Raw genomic sequence first — 15,492 nt, 5'->3', positions numbered from 1 at the left:
ACCAAGTAGCTCAATTTCACCTGCTTTTTTGGGAAGGGAAATAGAATTTTAAGTAAAATATCCATAATTTTATGTAGGCGTCTAACAGTGTTTTATTCTGGTAGAAGAAAACATTCCCTTGCAGTTGTGCTTTGCTGCAAGATGCAAAAACAAGTCCACTGGAATAGTAGTGAAATATGGTCATTAGTGTGAAATACATTTAGTGTGCATCCATCCAGCTCCCAAATATTTTGTTCTTGTGCTTTGAAGGGAGAGCTGGAAATGGGTGTTTGGGAAGGGGTGATTTCAGAGCTTGCAGGAGCTGCACACCCTCTTGGCACAGGGATCTGCAGCCCTGCTCTGCTCTGCCTTCCTCTCCTGCTTTTATTTTTGGGCTGGTTCTGCCCCAAAGGTGCATGGTGTTTGGAGGAGGTAGAAATCTTCTCTCAGCCTTGATACCTCCATGTTGTCAGACCCAGACAGCACAAGGAAAGGTCACCTCTGCAGAGCTGTACCTGGCAGCTGGTCTAATTATGCACCTGAATTCACAGTGAGGATGAGCAGAGATGATTTTATCTCCTAATGATGTTTTTCCCCTCGTGGCCATGGCCACCTCACCCTCAGGGCTTGTTTTTCCAACAGCAAAGCACAGGTGATGCTGCTACCAGCTGTTGGACCAGAGCATCAGTTTAAACTCAATTTTAGGAACATTTGTGAAGTTATGGTAGAGCTTGGTGCTTGTAGGCTTAATTTTTTTTCATTTATAAGTGCAGGGATTATCTGCTGAAACCCCGGGCATACAAGAGGTGGGCCCACATGTGCTGCAACGGTGGAAATACTGGAGTGTGTGATGGAGCCACCTTCTAATTAATGCAAAATGCTCATTCAGGCATGAGGCTGGTGATTCCATGTGCTCCCTGTTTTCATTGTGAGGGATGACACCTGCCCAGAGCCAGGGCACTGACAGCCAGGAGGGAGAGCAGGTCCCACGGAGCATCTCTGGTGTGTGGCACTCAGGTCCCCTCCCTCCCAAAGCCTCAGGATATGCTGGTGTATGATAGTATTGTCATATATTATTTAAAAAACAATTTGAAAAAGCCAGGCCAGCCCATGTGCTTTGAAACAGAATTTGTTATTTTATTAATTCGAGCTTGGTGCGCTGTGGGAAGGTCTGCAGGTGGAGCACTATGGGATTTTTGTTGCATGTTTTCCTGATGTTAGAGACTGTCTCAAAAAAGTATCACATTGCTTCATTTCCCCTCCACACTTGATTTTTTTTTTTTTAAGCTAATGACAACAACCCTACAATAACCAGTGAGAGAATATGCACATTTTGCATCCAGTTTTCAGTTTTGTTGGGTTTTTTTGTTTTGGTTTGGTTTTGTTTTTTGGTTTGGTTTTGTTTTTTGGTTTTTTTTTTTTGTGAAAAGCAAGGTTTTGCTGGCAATCATGTTATGAGCTGTGGATAAAAATGTATGTTTTAAACCATCTAGCTGATGGCTTCTGCTTTTTGCCTTTTAAAATGCAATTAATCAAGTTAGAGACTGAAAAAAAATCAAAGCAGAGACTGAGAAAAGTCATTTGAGGTGAGTAAACAAGTTGGCTTTTTTTGTTTAATGAAAGCTCAAAAAATGGCCCACTGCCACTGTGTATGTTAAGGGTTCCTTCAATACAGAGTGTCCTTCAGTGCTGACAGGCATCCAAAACACCTTTTTATAATAAACCTCTAATTATAGCTTAGTGACTTTGTAAGTTCTCTGGATCAGCTTGGGAATATTGCACTGAAATCAGGGGGAATATTTATATTTTCTGTGTCTTATGTGTGAACCAGATTTAGAGCTGGACTTGGTGAGTCCACACTGGTGAGTGTTGTACACAGTGATTCATTTATGGTGTGTTAGAGGGTTGTGCTTGCTGCCTCACGATGCAATTTTGGGGTTAAACTCTGCATTTTGGGAACTACTTCCTGAATGCAGCAGTGTGGATTCCCAAATCCAGACCCCAGCTGAGCTGGTTGGAAAAGGGTTCGGCTGGTGGCCAGCGCCTGCAGCCCATCGCTGCCTCCTGATGTCTGGCTCTTGGGGCTCTTGGATTACAGCCCAGCACTCACAACCAGAGACCTCAGTGAAAATCTTGGCTTCTTAAAGGGAAACAAAACCTCCAGAGCTTTGTGGTTGTGGAGAAAAGCTGGAAAATGGGAATTCTTGGGCAGAGAGTGGTAGGGAGATGCATTAACCTGGTTGTTTCCCACTATTCCAGACTGGGAACAGCGCCGAGGGGTCCTGAGCTTGACTTTTGGCTTTAGAAACTGGCATGGCAGACACTGCTAGGTTGGTTCTTTTCTCCTCTGTTTATTTGTTTCTTCCCTCCTTCATTTTAATACTGTCTCCTGGGAGATTCCAGCTGAAGTCTATGAATTGCTGAGATGTTTCTTTTCCCTGTCTCGTGGATGCTGGGTCCAGTTTGGCTGCGGGTTGTTTCTGGCACAAAGGAGGAGCAGCAGGACGGAGGAGCTGTGCTTGTGTTGGGTGTGTGTGTCTGTATGTCCTGCAGAGGTGCCCTGAAGGTGTTGCACACTCGTGTTTGGGCTCAGCCACGCTTCCACAGCAGCAGAGCCACTGCTCTGTGCCACCGAGGTGTGTCCCCCATCAGGAGCTCTGTGTGTCCATCCCCCAGGTTTTGATGGACCTTACTGGGTCAGTGTGGGGTTTTACTCCAATTTATGTTTCTATGCAAACCTTGGAGGTTTGTGAGATGCGTGATCTGATGCTAAGGGATAACTTTGGACAGAAACTCTTGGAGAGGCCTGGGAGGTTCCCCCCAAAAAGCAGTCACCAGTGGGACACTGCAGAATCCTGAGGATGGATCAAATCAAGTGACAATTCATCAAAAGTTCCTTCTGCTTGGCCATCAGTCCTTGAAAATCTAGATCACTTTGCCCTCCTACTTGAGAGATTTTCTCCAGAACTGTGTAATTTTCCCACATCCTAATCAATTTGAGGTCCTCATGACCCCAGGAGATGGAACTTCTTTTATGCTGATGCTCCCTGCAAGGGCATCTTTTCTCTCTCCAAGCATTTTGGAGCTCGTGATAAAATTGCAAGGTTTTGGCACTGCCCGTTTGGGTGCTATTTGTGTGCCAAACCCTGCTGAATACATCTTTTATCACAGATTTGTAACAGTAGCTGTTGGAAGGGAGCTTCACGGGAGAAGTGCTTTCAGAAGAATGCTTTTGTAAGGGAACACTCTCCTGAAAAAAAAAATAAAAAGGGAAAAAAGGACAAAAAAAAAAAACCCAACGTTTTTCATGTTGTAAAAGTTGCCCATTAATTTGGGTGAATCAGGTTTTGCTTCCATTTCTAGACAATTTTGTCTGTCCTCTTTGTACAAACAACCACTGTTACTCTCCAGGCATTTTTTGGGGAAAAAAAAATAAAGACATGTAGGTTCAGCTAAGAAATGCCAGAATCCTTGTATCCTTGCTTTGTGTGACTGTCCCCAGGCTGAGCCCCAGCCAGGTCCCTGCAGGAACTGGGACCCAGCTGGCACTTTGCTCAGGCTGGCCTGGTCGTGGTGTGGAGGAAGAGGGGTCTGTTCATCTGGTCCATCTCAATAGGAGAATTGAAGGAGAAGAGGCAGGAGGGTTTCTGAGCAGCAGATGGAGTGGCAGTGGAGGAGGTGCAGCCTCTGGGACAGGGCTCTGGCTCAGCTCTTGTCCCTGCCCGGGGTCCCACTGAGGAGCCCTTTGTGGCCGCTGTCTCTGCAAGAGCCTGGTATTCCTCAGTGGCAGGAACATAAAGCTTGTCCTCCCACCTTTGCCTCACAATTATCAGTGCTTTTCCTTTAATAAAAGGATTTTTCATGGGAAAACTTGCCTTCAAATCACACTAGAGTCCAAAAGTGTTCTGGCTGCTGAGCATCCCATCTCCAAGGAGGGGGACACGGTGCTGTGCTCCATTTCCAGTTTTGGTTTGGACCATCATACATTGTTCTTAAGTAGCCATTTGCTCTCCTTCCCATCACTCTGGCACAGGAGCAACAGAATAAAACATTTAAAAAAGAATGTGATTATAATCCTGTAAAAACTGTCAGAGGAATTTGGCAGTGGTTGCAGCCTGTGAGTGTAATACATAATATTATATTCATTTTTAAAAATGATTAGATTTCAAGCTGACAGTTTAAATGACAAGTCACCTTAAAAAGATATTATGGACAGTGTAAAGGCTGTCAGTGTGTTTTTTTCTTTGCTAACTGTGGCATTTTCAAGGTCTATGCACCCCCCCAAAAACAAGAACCTTTGGCTTTTGGCAAACTGCACGTGGAAGCTGAGAGCAATGAGGTCCCTTGTATTAATAATTTGTATTATAATAGCATTGTCACTGCTGGTTCCCAGGCTTTTTTTATCCCTGACTTAATGGCAGGGCTGCCTGTCAAAGGGAATTTTTTTGGAAAAAAGTTATTTTTGCTTTTGTTGTCTCTTTGCTCCCAGAAAATTGTGTGTGAATGGCACCAGTAACTGCAGCTGGGAGGGGCTGGACATAAGGGCAGAGGAAGTGTTCAGCCATGTTATTGAATGTATTGACAGTTTAAATGTGGTGTACAGCATGGGAAGCAGATCCCAGGGGACTGACAGAGTTCCCCATCCCAGAATATCCCAGCTCACAGCAGGAGCTGAAGTTAAAGATGCCAAAACCTCCAGGCAGTGCAGGAACGGAGCCACAGCTTCCCACATCGTGCTGTAGGCCTGGGATTTTTGGATGAAAGGGAAACCGGTGCTCTTCTGTTTCCTCAACTGGAAAATCACACAGATGATCAGAGCCCCATCAGGCCTTGAATAAAACATGGAACAAAGTGATGATTACTGCTCTCAAATAATAGATAGCTAAATTTCTCTTTGTGTCCCCTGTGGTTCTCAGAGCATCTTTTGGGCAGTGAGATGAAAATGAGAGGAGCGGGAGTCTGTTGTTTCCTTTTCTTGAATGAGAAGCTGACTATCATTTGCTGACTTTAAATGCTCCATGCTGTATACACCTGTTTGGTTGTTTTTATACACAACCTGAATAGGATTTGAAATTTTAAAGCTCTGCAGTAGGAATTTTTAGCGGCATGGGAATATTCTATCATTCCTTCTCTTTGCAATGGAAAAAATTATTCTAGTAGACATGGATAGGACCATGACCTGCTTGTAAATTCTTGGGGGTTGGGCATAAAACTCAGCTGAAAATAAACATCAGCATCAGGAGCAGTATAGTGCAGAAGGATGGGGGAAAGTGTCCTCATCTGGTCCTGGTAGGAGAGAGAAGAAGAGTTTGGCTGGAGGAGATCCAGAGAGTTGTAAGGAGATTGACGGGAGGTCTAGAAATCCCTCCTTTGAACAAACCTGTTTGGTCTAGATGGGAGAAGAGCAAGGCAGGATATATATCTTCAGATGCCTGAAAGGAAGGGGGTGGTTGCTCTCTGTGTACACAGCGGGCAGAGCAAGAGGTCACACTCCTAAAATTGCAGAGAAAAAAGTTCAGATTAAATAATGGGCAAAATTAAGGCAGTACTTTGCCTGAAAGTGACAGCAGGATTTGATGGTCTGAAGAGTTTGTGAGGCACCATTTGTTGGAAGTTAAATCAACTTGGAAATATCTTTCTGATATTTTTTGATGGGCATTGATGCATGAGGAAGATGCAGTTTATTCCCCTGAAGTGGGAGTTGTCTCACTGCTGTCCTGTGCTCCCTTCCCTCCTGGCCTGGAGTGGTGAGGCTGGAGAAGGTTGTTTTTGGTCTAAAATAAGCAAGAGATAAGAAATTATGTTCTGTGGCTTAAATTTTCAGGCACTTAAAAAGATTGAAGTGACTAAACATAATGTAAATTTGCATGCCTCCCTACAAAAGCAGATGTTGCCTAAAAATTTTTTATGCTCTTTGGTTCTGAAATCGAATGTTATGGACATTAAATTGTACAACTTGCCTCTCTCAGTGGTGAAGCTTTTCCAGGACACTGGTTCACTTGAGTTGGAAGAGGCAGAGAGGGAAGTGAACGATGTTGCCTTTAGTACAGCTATTTTTCTTTAACGAAATATCTGTGAAGTTGAGTTCCCAACTCTGTAAATACTGGAGAAATAGAAACAGCCACTTCAGAGATCCTGAATGGTGACTTGTCAGTCCATTAATTGTACCTTGGGAATGGTAACTTTTGAAAATCAGTGTTCCACAAACAGCAGGGGCTGCAGGACCAGACAGTCTCTGCTGGGCAGTGTCAGAAGGTCTCACATGTCTGAGAAGTTTTCTTCAGGTCCATGTGGACACCTCAGGAAGGTCCCATCTCTGCCAAAGCTGGAATCTTGCAAAGTGCCTTCAGAGCTCAGCTATTTCCTAGTTCTGAGAACTGCAGGAAAAGGTGAAGGATCCCTCAGAGCATCTCTTTTGGAGACTGGTGGGCAGGCAAATTGTTTTTGTTTGTGTCTTTTTCTGTATTGTTCTTCCTCAGCCCAACCTCTGTGTGGACAGAGAGGTGGGCTTGGGGCTGCTGTGTCTGCTTGTGTGAGTCTCAGGTTAAACCAGCCTTTGCTCTGCAAGGAGGCTTTATTCTGGGACAGCCTAGTTCCCTTTTCAGACACATAAAAAAAATCCCAAAAGAGAGCAAGAAGATCTGTTAAGATCCCAAAAGGGACTCAATGTCTGTTAAAAAAAAAAAAAGAAATCTGAGGTGGGGTTTTCAGGTAAAAGAAAACAGAATAATCTCTATTTTTGAGCCTTTGCAGTGGATTTGGTTTTGAAATGTTCAGTCCCTCAGTGGATCTCACACAGGGGCGCTGCTGTGGGCTGGAATTTTTCTCTCCTCTTTCTTGAGCCCACTGGTCCAGCTGGTTCAGACACTGCAGTGCTAAACCTCCAGGTACAGTAAGATGGCTCACTGTGTGTGTTGAATTTTGCTGTTTGGGGAAGATCTCCATTCTGGAGCTGTTTGCAGGTTTTGAGCTGCTCAGTCAAGCCTTGGGAAGCCGTGAGGACGGCAGTGGGATGGTAATGATGGCTGTGGTTCTGGCAGACAGTGCAAATAACTGAGACAGAAGGACCTCAGTGTATCTTGGCTGTTGGATGCTGGGATTTTAATATCTGAAAGAAGTTAGGGGAAAAGCATGCCTTGGTTGTCCTTGTTGCTGTTCCAGTTTCAGTGATAAGCAGCTGAGCTGTTTGCATGTTCTGCTCTGAGGAAACCCCAGTCCCTGCCCTCTCGCCCCAGCCCCTTCTGTGTTATTCTTGAAGCAGCAATTCCAGGGAATTCAAGGAGGAGCTGCCAGGGTAATCATAGCTCATGGTGCCAAATTTGCAGGGGCTTTACTCCATATTTCAGAACAGGGTTTTGGAAGACTCAGATTTATCTCAGCCTCCAGCTTAAGTTTCTATTTCAGCCACCTTTAATTTCTAGAAGCGCAAAGCTGTTCTGACTGCTGTGATCGAGGTCACTCTTTAATTTAGGTACTCCAAGGAATGCCAAATCTTGTTTGTTAAAATCCTAGGCATATGTTGAATCCCTGCAGCAGTGTGTGAAGGATATTAAATGTACCATGGAGAGGAGCAGCACTGTTACAGGAGGAGGAATGGCAGATAAGCAGTGGGGCCATGCTGTTATCGCTCTGTTCGGGAGATGCTGGGGTTGTGCAAGTCGATATAGGACATTTACACAAATTACTGGAATAAAAACCCACTCCATCAGCAGTCTAGTATTTGTTTCTTATTATATGTTAAATTTTTTCTGGCACAGCAAAGTTTGTCACCTGTTATGTCAAGGTCTCGGCATTCAACACTGGGATCTTTCCAAGTGTGCTGAAACCTAATTGGTTAGGGGTAAGCCTTCCCTACATTTTAGGGGAGGAAAAAAAAGAAAAGCGAGGAAAAAAAAGAAAAAACTGTGGCATCTTGCAGGCATTTAAAGCATTTTTTCTTGTTCTCTCAAGTCTTGTGATTTGCCAGACTTAGGCCTCCTAATTTTCTCCCCCCTGGTTCTGGGCTTGCTTTGCTTTTCCTGTGAATTAAATTGGGAGAATAACATAGAGCAAATAATGTCTAACAAATAACACTGAGCAGCCAGCACTGCAGGTCTGGGGAAAGCTTTCTCCAAGCATGGCTCTGCAGCAGGGAACATCGAGACACCTGAGTGCTTAGTGAGGGAAAAACTTTGTGTCCTTCTACCCTTGTCCAATTGCCTTTTTTTTTTTTTTTGTTTTTAATCCTGTTGAGTTTGGTCTGTAAAATTACAGCCAGAGTGGAAATTTCTTGTCTGCAGGGTTTTGGATGGGTTTGGGGAGCCCTTTCTGACTTGTAATGCATCTGTGCCAGTTATTTGGTGAAATCTCTCTGTGCCACTTACTTATTTAATCTGAGAAATGCAACATTTGTCTGCAAAGCGTGTGGTCATCAGGACCCAACCTGAGAAGCAGATCAGTGGGGCTCTGGCAGGGAACTTTAGGGGCTGAAGCACAGGGGCACTTCACAGAATCATAGAATCACAGAATGGTTTGGGTTGGGAGGGACCTTAAAGATCACATATTTCCAGCCCTCCTGCCACTGGGCATGGGACACTTGGGACATGCTGCTGGGAGAGGACGAACCTGTCACTGCTCAGGCAGGAACAACAAAAGTTTAAATTTTTCTTTACTTGGGCAATCACAATCTAAGTTTTCATTCTTGTTCCAAGCTCTGGCTCACCTTTTTCTAGGGTGACTCTTTGTTTTTCAATATACTGTTTTCTCCCCTGATCTGAACTTAATCCCAGAAATCCACTTGGCTGCTTATCTCTTTAGACAGTAAAGTTTAGAAATTAGGAAATACATGGAGCTGGCTCTGCTGCTTCTCCAGCAGTGAGGGGACAGGGATTGGATGGCAGTGGGGGAAATGAAGGGGAGAAAAGAAGGCCACAGCTACGAGCAGAGCTGCATGTTATGTTTAGCTGCTGCTGTGGCAGTGGCAGTCAGGGTGCTGTGGTTGCTGCTCCCAATATGTTCTGGCCAGTTGAGGTTTCCAGCCCTGTAATGGACCAAGTCCCCAGGGAGCTGGGCAGCAGTGTCACTGGTTTCCAGCACACTGCAGCTGGGGATTGCTTTCACGGGGTTCAGGGCTCGGTGATTAATTCAGCAGACTTGGTTAACTTCTGAAAAATAATGTCTTTACTAATTGAGAGGGAGGATAAACCCCCAAATATGGGTGTTTAGGATGCCTCAGTGGGGATATCCTGTGGGAGCATGGCAGGGTGGATACCTCAAACTGATCAGTGTTTTGTTTTTTGCTTTTAGCCTTTGCTGACCAAGGGCTGCCTTCTCCTTTAGGGGTGCAGCAGTAATTTTTGGTGTAATGTCTTCTCTTCCAGCCCTGAATCCTGGTGCTGCTGAGGCAACTACAGGCACTTTAAAGATGTGGGTGAGCACAGAGGAGGGGCAGGAGAATGACAGGCTCAGGACGTGTTCCCTCGAGCAGGTAGGACACTGCTGTCACCTCGGGCGCTCTGTGTGATGTGGAACTTTCTGTCCTGTGCAGCCTGGACAGGGAAATGTGGCGTATTCCAGTGTGTCACAGAGATCTCTGCAGGCTGCTGGAGCCTGATGGCTGAAGGAAGTGATGCTGCAGTGATTGGCTCTGCTGCCTTGAGAGCAGGGCTCAGATCAAGCTTGGCTTATGCTTCCAGGTGTCCCTGAGAAGGGGGAAATTTTTATTTTCTTTGCTTTTGGATATCACTCCTTGAACAAAGCAGAGTTCAGAGAGCCTGTGTGTTTGTACTTTTCTCCTGGCTGGCTCTTCTATTTGTGTGCTAGTTGCTGATTTACTTTATTTCCATATCACTTAATAAATATCCATCTGTCCCATGGTGTGGATGAGGGGTCAGGAGAGCGATGCTTTTTCTCTTTGGCTTCTGTGGATGGAAGAAGTGTGCTTGGAAATAACATTCCAGTTTTCCATTACACCGTTCCAGGCTTTTGAAGAAGAAATTTGGTCTCATAGCAGAGCCAAGCCATTTTATTTGTACAAAAAGTAAACTCCATGGTTGGACATTAGTGAGCAGACTGGCAGGGAATTTGTTCACCCAATTCATGGCTGTGTGATAAATGACAGTGTCCCTGTGGAAATGGGGATATTCAAACTCTGGAGTGGTTTTTACCCAGCTTGTGCTGCATCTGGAGACTGCTTGTTTCTAGAATTTATTAAATAATCAGCGTTGGGAGTGCAGTAACTGGACTGATGCTGTTTGCTGCAGCTTTCCTGACACACTTCCAGTTCTGTAGCCTGTTAAACTGGTAGGAATAAACTAAGGCACCCTGCTGAAGCATGTGATGTGCTGGGATCCACGTGCACCCTCAGCCTCCTGAGAGCTGTCCTCCTTGAAATTCCTCCATTAATTGCATCTAGGTGGGTCCTCAAAACCTTATGGCAGTAATTGTGCAAATGCAATGAACATTGTGGTCTCTGGTTGTCTGGCTAGGACAAACAGAGAATTTTCCAGAAGGAAGAGGGTGAAGCTTTGGTAGCTTCACTCTGCCTTTGCAAACAGAGTCAGTCTCTTAGGAGGGAAAGTAGGGAGAAGTGCATTAAATTTTATATCCCTTGGTATCTGCCATGGAAAGACAGCAATAATGGATGTGGATGGTTCATGTGAAAGGTGTCTGGGTAAATAAGAAGGATCTCTTTATGTTCCAATTGCAGAAAAAGACATTGTTCATTACTGAATGGCCAGCACCCAGAGATGGCTTGTGTAGTGTGCCATCCTCCCTGCAAGCTCACAGTCCTGTCTTGGCCCACAAAGGCTTTTCAGTATCTTCTGGGGGAGCTTTAAGAACCAAACTGAGGATCTTTGCTGCAGAAGTTGGCCCCTTTCTCTCTGTTCCTCCTTTTCCCCCACCCTCCTGTGGTGTCCTCTCCCTCCCAATTCATTTGTTTTTAAAATGATTGTGCCATTGTGTGCATCAATACGTGCATGGCCTGTCTTGTTTTTCTCTTGGCCTGAAAGTCCAAAGCAAATCTGTTTATGGTTTTGGTGAGCTAATTCTTCCCCACCCTAGATTTTTAAATAGACTCTTTCTTTACCAAGCTTGCAGAGCTTGCAGGATGTATTGAAGTAATGGGAAAAATATGTTGTGTGTTAACCTTCCTTTTTTTGTAAAACTTTATTTACAAGACCCTATTCCTGGCAGTGCATCTGGGAAGTGAATATCTGGATGCTGAAGAAAGTAGAAAACTTTGAAACAGCAAAATGGGCATTTAATGCATTCGGGGAGGAAATGTTTTGAGTTCTCCACGTTCAGCGCTTGCATTGTGAAGTAAAGTCTAGTGAGCTGTGCTCAGTTGTCCCTTTAATTATTTATTCTCTCTTGCAAATCCCAGTTTCTAGGCTAGGCTGTTCCCTGGGCTGTCTGTTACCTTCAAACAGGCTCCTCTAAGGCAGCTGCTGACCCAGACCTTGCAGTTGAAGGTAAGAGCAGCAAGGAATGCTCTTGGCCTGTAAATAGTGCCTTGGATAAAGGGCTTGGTATGTCACTGGTGTGTTGGAAATGTTATTTTTGCCTCTTGATTTCATCCTTCCTGCAAATCAATCTCAGACCTGTGTGTTTAGGTTAGCAGCCTTCTCTGCATCCTTGTGGGGTTTGCAGAGCTCGGTGTGCAGCATTTTCACCAGGGTGCTTTGGCTGCTGGAGGCAGAGCTCAGCTCTGCCATGGGAGCACTGGAGAAGCCCCAGGGACACCCCTGGCCATGATGCCTGGCTGCTGGCTTCCTCCCCAGCCCTTGTGCTGGTTCTCTCCTGTAGTCTATAGCCTGCCCTGCCACGACACCTCCTCACCTCCAGCCTGGCTGTGAGTTATTTCTACTGAAAACTCTGAGCTGCTTGTGGTGCCATAGGGCAGGAGCTCTCTGTGGAGATGTGGGGCTTTGTGCAGCTTGTCTTGTCTTTCTCTTGTCCTGAAAGTGCTAAGCAAATCTGTTTATGGTCTTGGTGAGCTAATTCTGTGTAGGGTTGGTGTCCCTGCCCATGGCAGCAGGGCTGGACTGAAATGATCTTTAAGGTCCCTTCCAATGCAAACCATTTTGTGATTCTATGGCCATTACATGTGCAAATGCACTGCTGCAGCCCCAGCTCTGTAGGGCTTGGCTGAGGCCTCTGGGTACTCCTGTAACATAAATAAGCAGGAGTAGGATTTCAAAGCAAGCAAATTTTTGACATAGTTGATGTCACGCCTCTTCAGCCCTGTGTTTAGGGCCCAAGGATCTGCAGGCCCACAGCTGCTAGTTTGGTCTTGTTGCTAATAACCCTCTGGAGGTGTTTCTGCTGAGCTGGTTCTTGCAGAGGGCTGAGGGGTGTCAGGGAAGACAGGACCTGTGGTGAGAAGAACACGAGGTGCTTTGACAGAACTGGGTGCCTTGCATGAAGCTGCAGCACTGGACATGCACCTCGCTGGGGTTTATGGTGTGGAGGGACAGCAAGGACTTCTGGTGAGTAGCCTTAAAGCAGAAAGGGCTGGGGCAGGGTTATCCCACTCATGCAGCCCTTCCATCCAGAGCCTCTGCTCTGCCAGTGAAGAACAGATGGGAAAAGAGATTTCATTTCCTCACCCTGAGAGGTAATTTTTTTTTTACAGGAGTTTTGTTCACCTGCGAATCTGCAGCAGGGCTCAAGCAAAGAATTCCCCCACACAAAGGCTTCGCAAAACAGGATTGTCCTTTGTCCATCTAATTTGGTAGCACGTGGGGTTTCTTTCTGTAACAGAGTCTTAGAAGAGGTGAATCTCTCTCTCTCTTTTCCTTTTCCCGCTCTCTGTTAAGCTGGCAGTGTTTGTGCTCCCTAGGAAGGTGATGGCTGGGGGCTGGCACTGACCAGTGCCCCTCAGACCCCAGGCAGGGGCTGTAGCCCTGAGCATGGAGCTCTGAAGCCTCTCTTACCTCCTCTTTTCCTATTTCCCCATTCACTATGTGTAACTGCAAAGTTTCCCAACTTGCAGGCCAGATGGAGTTTTCCAAATGCTCTTGCATCCTTTTCCCTCATTCCTCCCTTCCTACTCTTACTTCTTACTGACCTATTTGCTCAGGACATGTATACAATATCAGTGTGACAAATTAAATTGCTTGTACTCAGAAAGATGAGGCCACTGGATGCATAAACTTCTTGGCTAGCCCCACACTAACAGTTTTGACTCCTGCCCCTCACATTGTATTTTGTGAAAGGCAAATTCCATCCTGCATATCCCTTTCCAATCCTATTGCCTAACACTTCCACTATTTGTCATCAGCTGAAAGGGATCTGAGCACTGCAGATATCCCCAGATGTTGTTTGATTGTCTGCTGTGTTACAAACCACATCTGTGTATCAGGAGGGCTTGGCTTTGCTGTTCCCTTTGCAGGGCTCCTCCCCGTGCTGGGGTTTGGGATGTGCAGTGGTTCTGCTGTTCCTCTGGTGAGGTGAGCAGTGCCTCAGGAAGGCAGGAGAGTCCCAGGAGCAGCCAGGCTGGATGCTCCAGGGATGCCCTCAGCCAGCCCTGGCTGGCAGGGGTGCCCTGAGGCTGGGGAAGGCTCCAGTGGAGGCTTTGTCCAGTCTCTGTGAAGCAACTGGGGTATGCTTGAACAGGTTTTCTTTATGAAGAGAAAGAACTGTGCCTGTGGCCTGTGAAAGTCTGGATAAAGTTCATTCTATTGTTTTGTACCAACACAAACCAGTGGCACATCAGGTTCAAGGAGAGGCCTGATGCAAAGGGAGAGGCTTTGGGATGTCTGGCTCAGAGCTAAGGCCGCGATATTCTGGGTCCTCAGAGGTATTTGTGAAAGAAGACATAAATCCAAGGTGAAATGGTGAGTTTTTATTCAGCACTCTTCAAACTGGACTGGAGGCCACTCCTTAAAACAAAGTGATTCACTGCAGAGGAAAACCAGCTTTATTAACCAGCTTTATTTCCCAGCTTGATCTGGAGCCTTGTAATCATTTTGGTGGGTCAGCTCTCTGCAGCACTGGGGAGTTGTCTGTTCCAGCGCACTGAGCATGCTGCAAGTTTTATTTTATTTCCAAAAAAGCCCTTTAAGCATGTTGGGCTGTAAGGGAAACTTGTAATAATTCCCTCTGCCAGTATAATTCAGTGGCAGTGAAACTAGGAGGGTGTCTGACTAAAGGTGACCCATTAAAGGGTGATATCTGATAAATAACTAGACTGGAGACTCACAAATCCTGAGTTTAATTACTGACTTTGCTATAAGCTTCCTGTGACCTTGGGCGAGTTTTAAAATTGCTTTGTGCCTCATTTCCCTTTCAGTAACACACTGGTGACAGCATTTCCCTTCCAGCCAGGAGCTGTGGCAGTGGGAAGGTGTCTGTACCCTTTTCCATAGCTGCTGTGTGAAGAACCTGGCTGGGCTAGGAAGCATGACCATCTCATGGGCCTCTTTTCTGTTTTCCTGGGGAAAACAGAACAGGCTATCCATTTAAAGGGTTTTTCAGGTACGCAGGGAATATGTTCCATTAGGTCCTGGGGCTCCTGGCATAACTGCACTAGCAAGGTGGTTGCTCCTTGAGCTTTAAAGGTTTCCTTAGCACTGCTCTCAGCTCTTGAGCTTTAAATTGATGCCAGTTTGGGCAGAGCAGGATTCTGGTGCTCCTGTGCTGCCTTCCTGCTGTGGACCTGGGTGAATGCTAAGGAGAGGCAATGGCTGTGGGGATAAAGTATTGTGGCTGCCATGGGGCAGGAGCTCTCTGTGGAGGTGTGGGGCTTTGTGCAGCCTGGTATGGGGTTGGTGTCCCTGCCCATGGCAGCAGGGCTGGACTAAGGCGATCTTTAAGGTCCCTTCCAGTGCAAACCATTCTGTGATTCTATGGCCATTACATGTGCAAATGCACTGCTGCACTTCCCCATGGCAGTGTGCAGACGGACCCTGGGCAGATTATTTAATTTCTCCCTGCTTCTTCCCTGTCTGCTCCTTCCCAGTGTTGGGTAACAGCACTGACCACCCCTTTTCCCACTCCCTAAATGCCAGGAGAAGCTTTCCAGCATGCCTGAAATGTGCTAAAACCTCATGGCTGGAATAGCAGACATCTAGGGGGAACAAGGGGCTGGCTGTCTCCTGTGTGCTGCTCTGAAGGCTCCCTGCCATTCCCATGGGATGAGCTTTGGGAAGCCCTCACATGACAGCTGCCCTGGGGGGAGCTGCCTCTGGCTGCTCCTTCCAGGTACAGCAGAGTTGAGAAGGAGTGATGCTGAGCCTGCTTTGTCCTGGGAACATGTAGCCCCTCTTCTCTTTGCCAAATCCAGGGGAATATGCCAGCCTGAGACCCCCACCCTGTGGCAGTGAGTGAGCTCCAGCTGGTGTGGGATGCTGTGGGTGGATGGAAATTATCATCTTTGGGATGTGGCAGAAATCAGGCCTCGTGGTGGTTGTGGGTGGGAAAATGTTCTTGGGGAGTATCTGACTATCCAGAAATATTAAAAATACTGTTATGTGTATTTCTGGTCACACAGTTGGTCCAGTGGTTTGTGCAGGCTGCTGAGAACCAGCA

The 15,492-nt window shown here is 46.2% G+C and overlaps 1 protein-coding gene across 5 annotated transcripts in view; it reads left to right on the top strand.

Moving 5' to 3' along the window:
- Positions 1-15,492, top strand: part of ZHX3 (zinc fingers and homeoboxes 3) — a 46,894-nt gene that overhangs the window by 7,879 nt on the left and 23,523 nt on the right. For 4 of the 5 annotated variants that reach the window (XM_072917224.1, XM_030288967.4, XM_030288972.4 and 1 more), the window contains exon 2: positions 9,339-9,445. The exons of the other annotated variant lie outside the window; for it this stretch is intronic. The gene's annotated coding sequence lies outside the window, so the exon portion shown is untranslated. The remainder of the gene's footprint in view (positions 1-9,338; positions 9,446-15,492) is intronic. 5 annotated transcript variants of the gene reach the window in all.

This window comes from Taeniopygia guttata, chromosome 20 (assembly GCF_048771995.1).
Source record: "Taeniopygia guttata chromosome 20, bTaeGut7.mat, whole genome shotgun sequence".
Taxonomy (NCBI): Eukaryota; Metazoa; Chordata; class Aves; order Passeriformes; family Estrildidae; genus Taeniopygia; species Taeniopygia guttata.
Note: the sequence above shows the minus strand (reverse complement) of the source record. Positions and strands in the feature narration are given on the sequence as shown.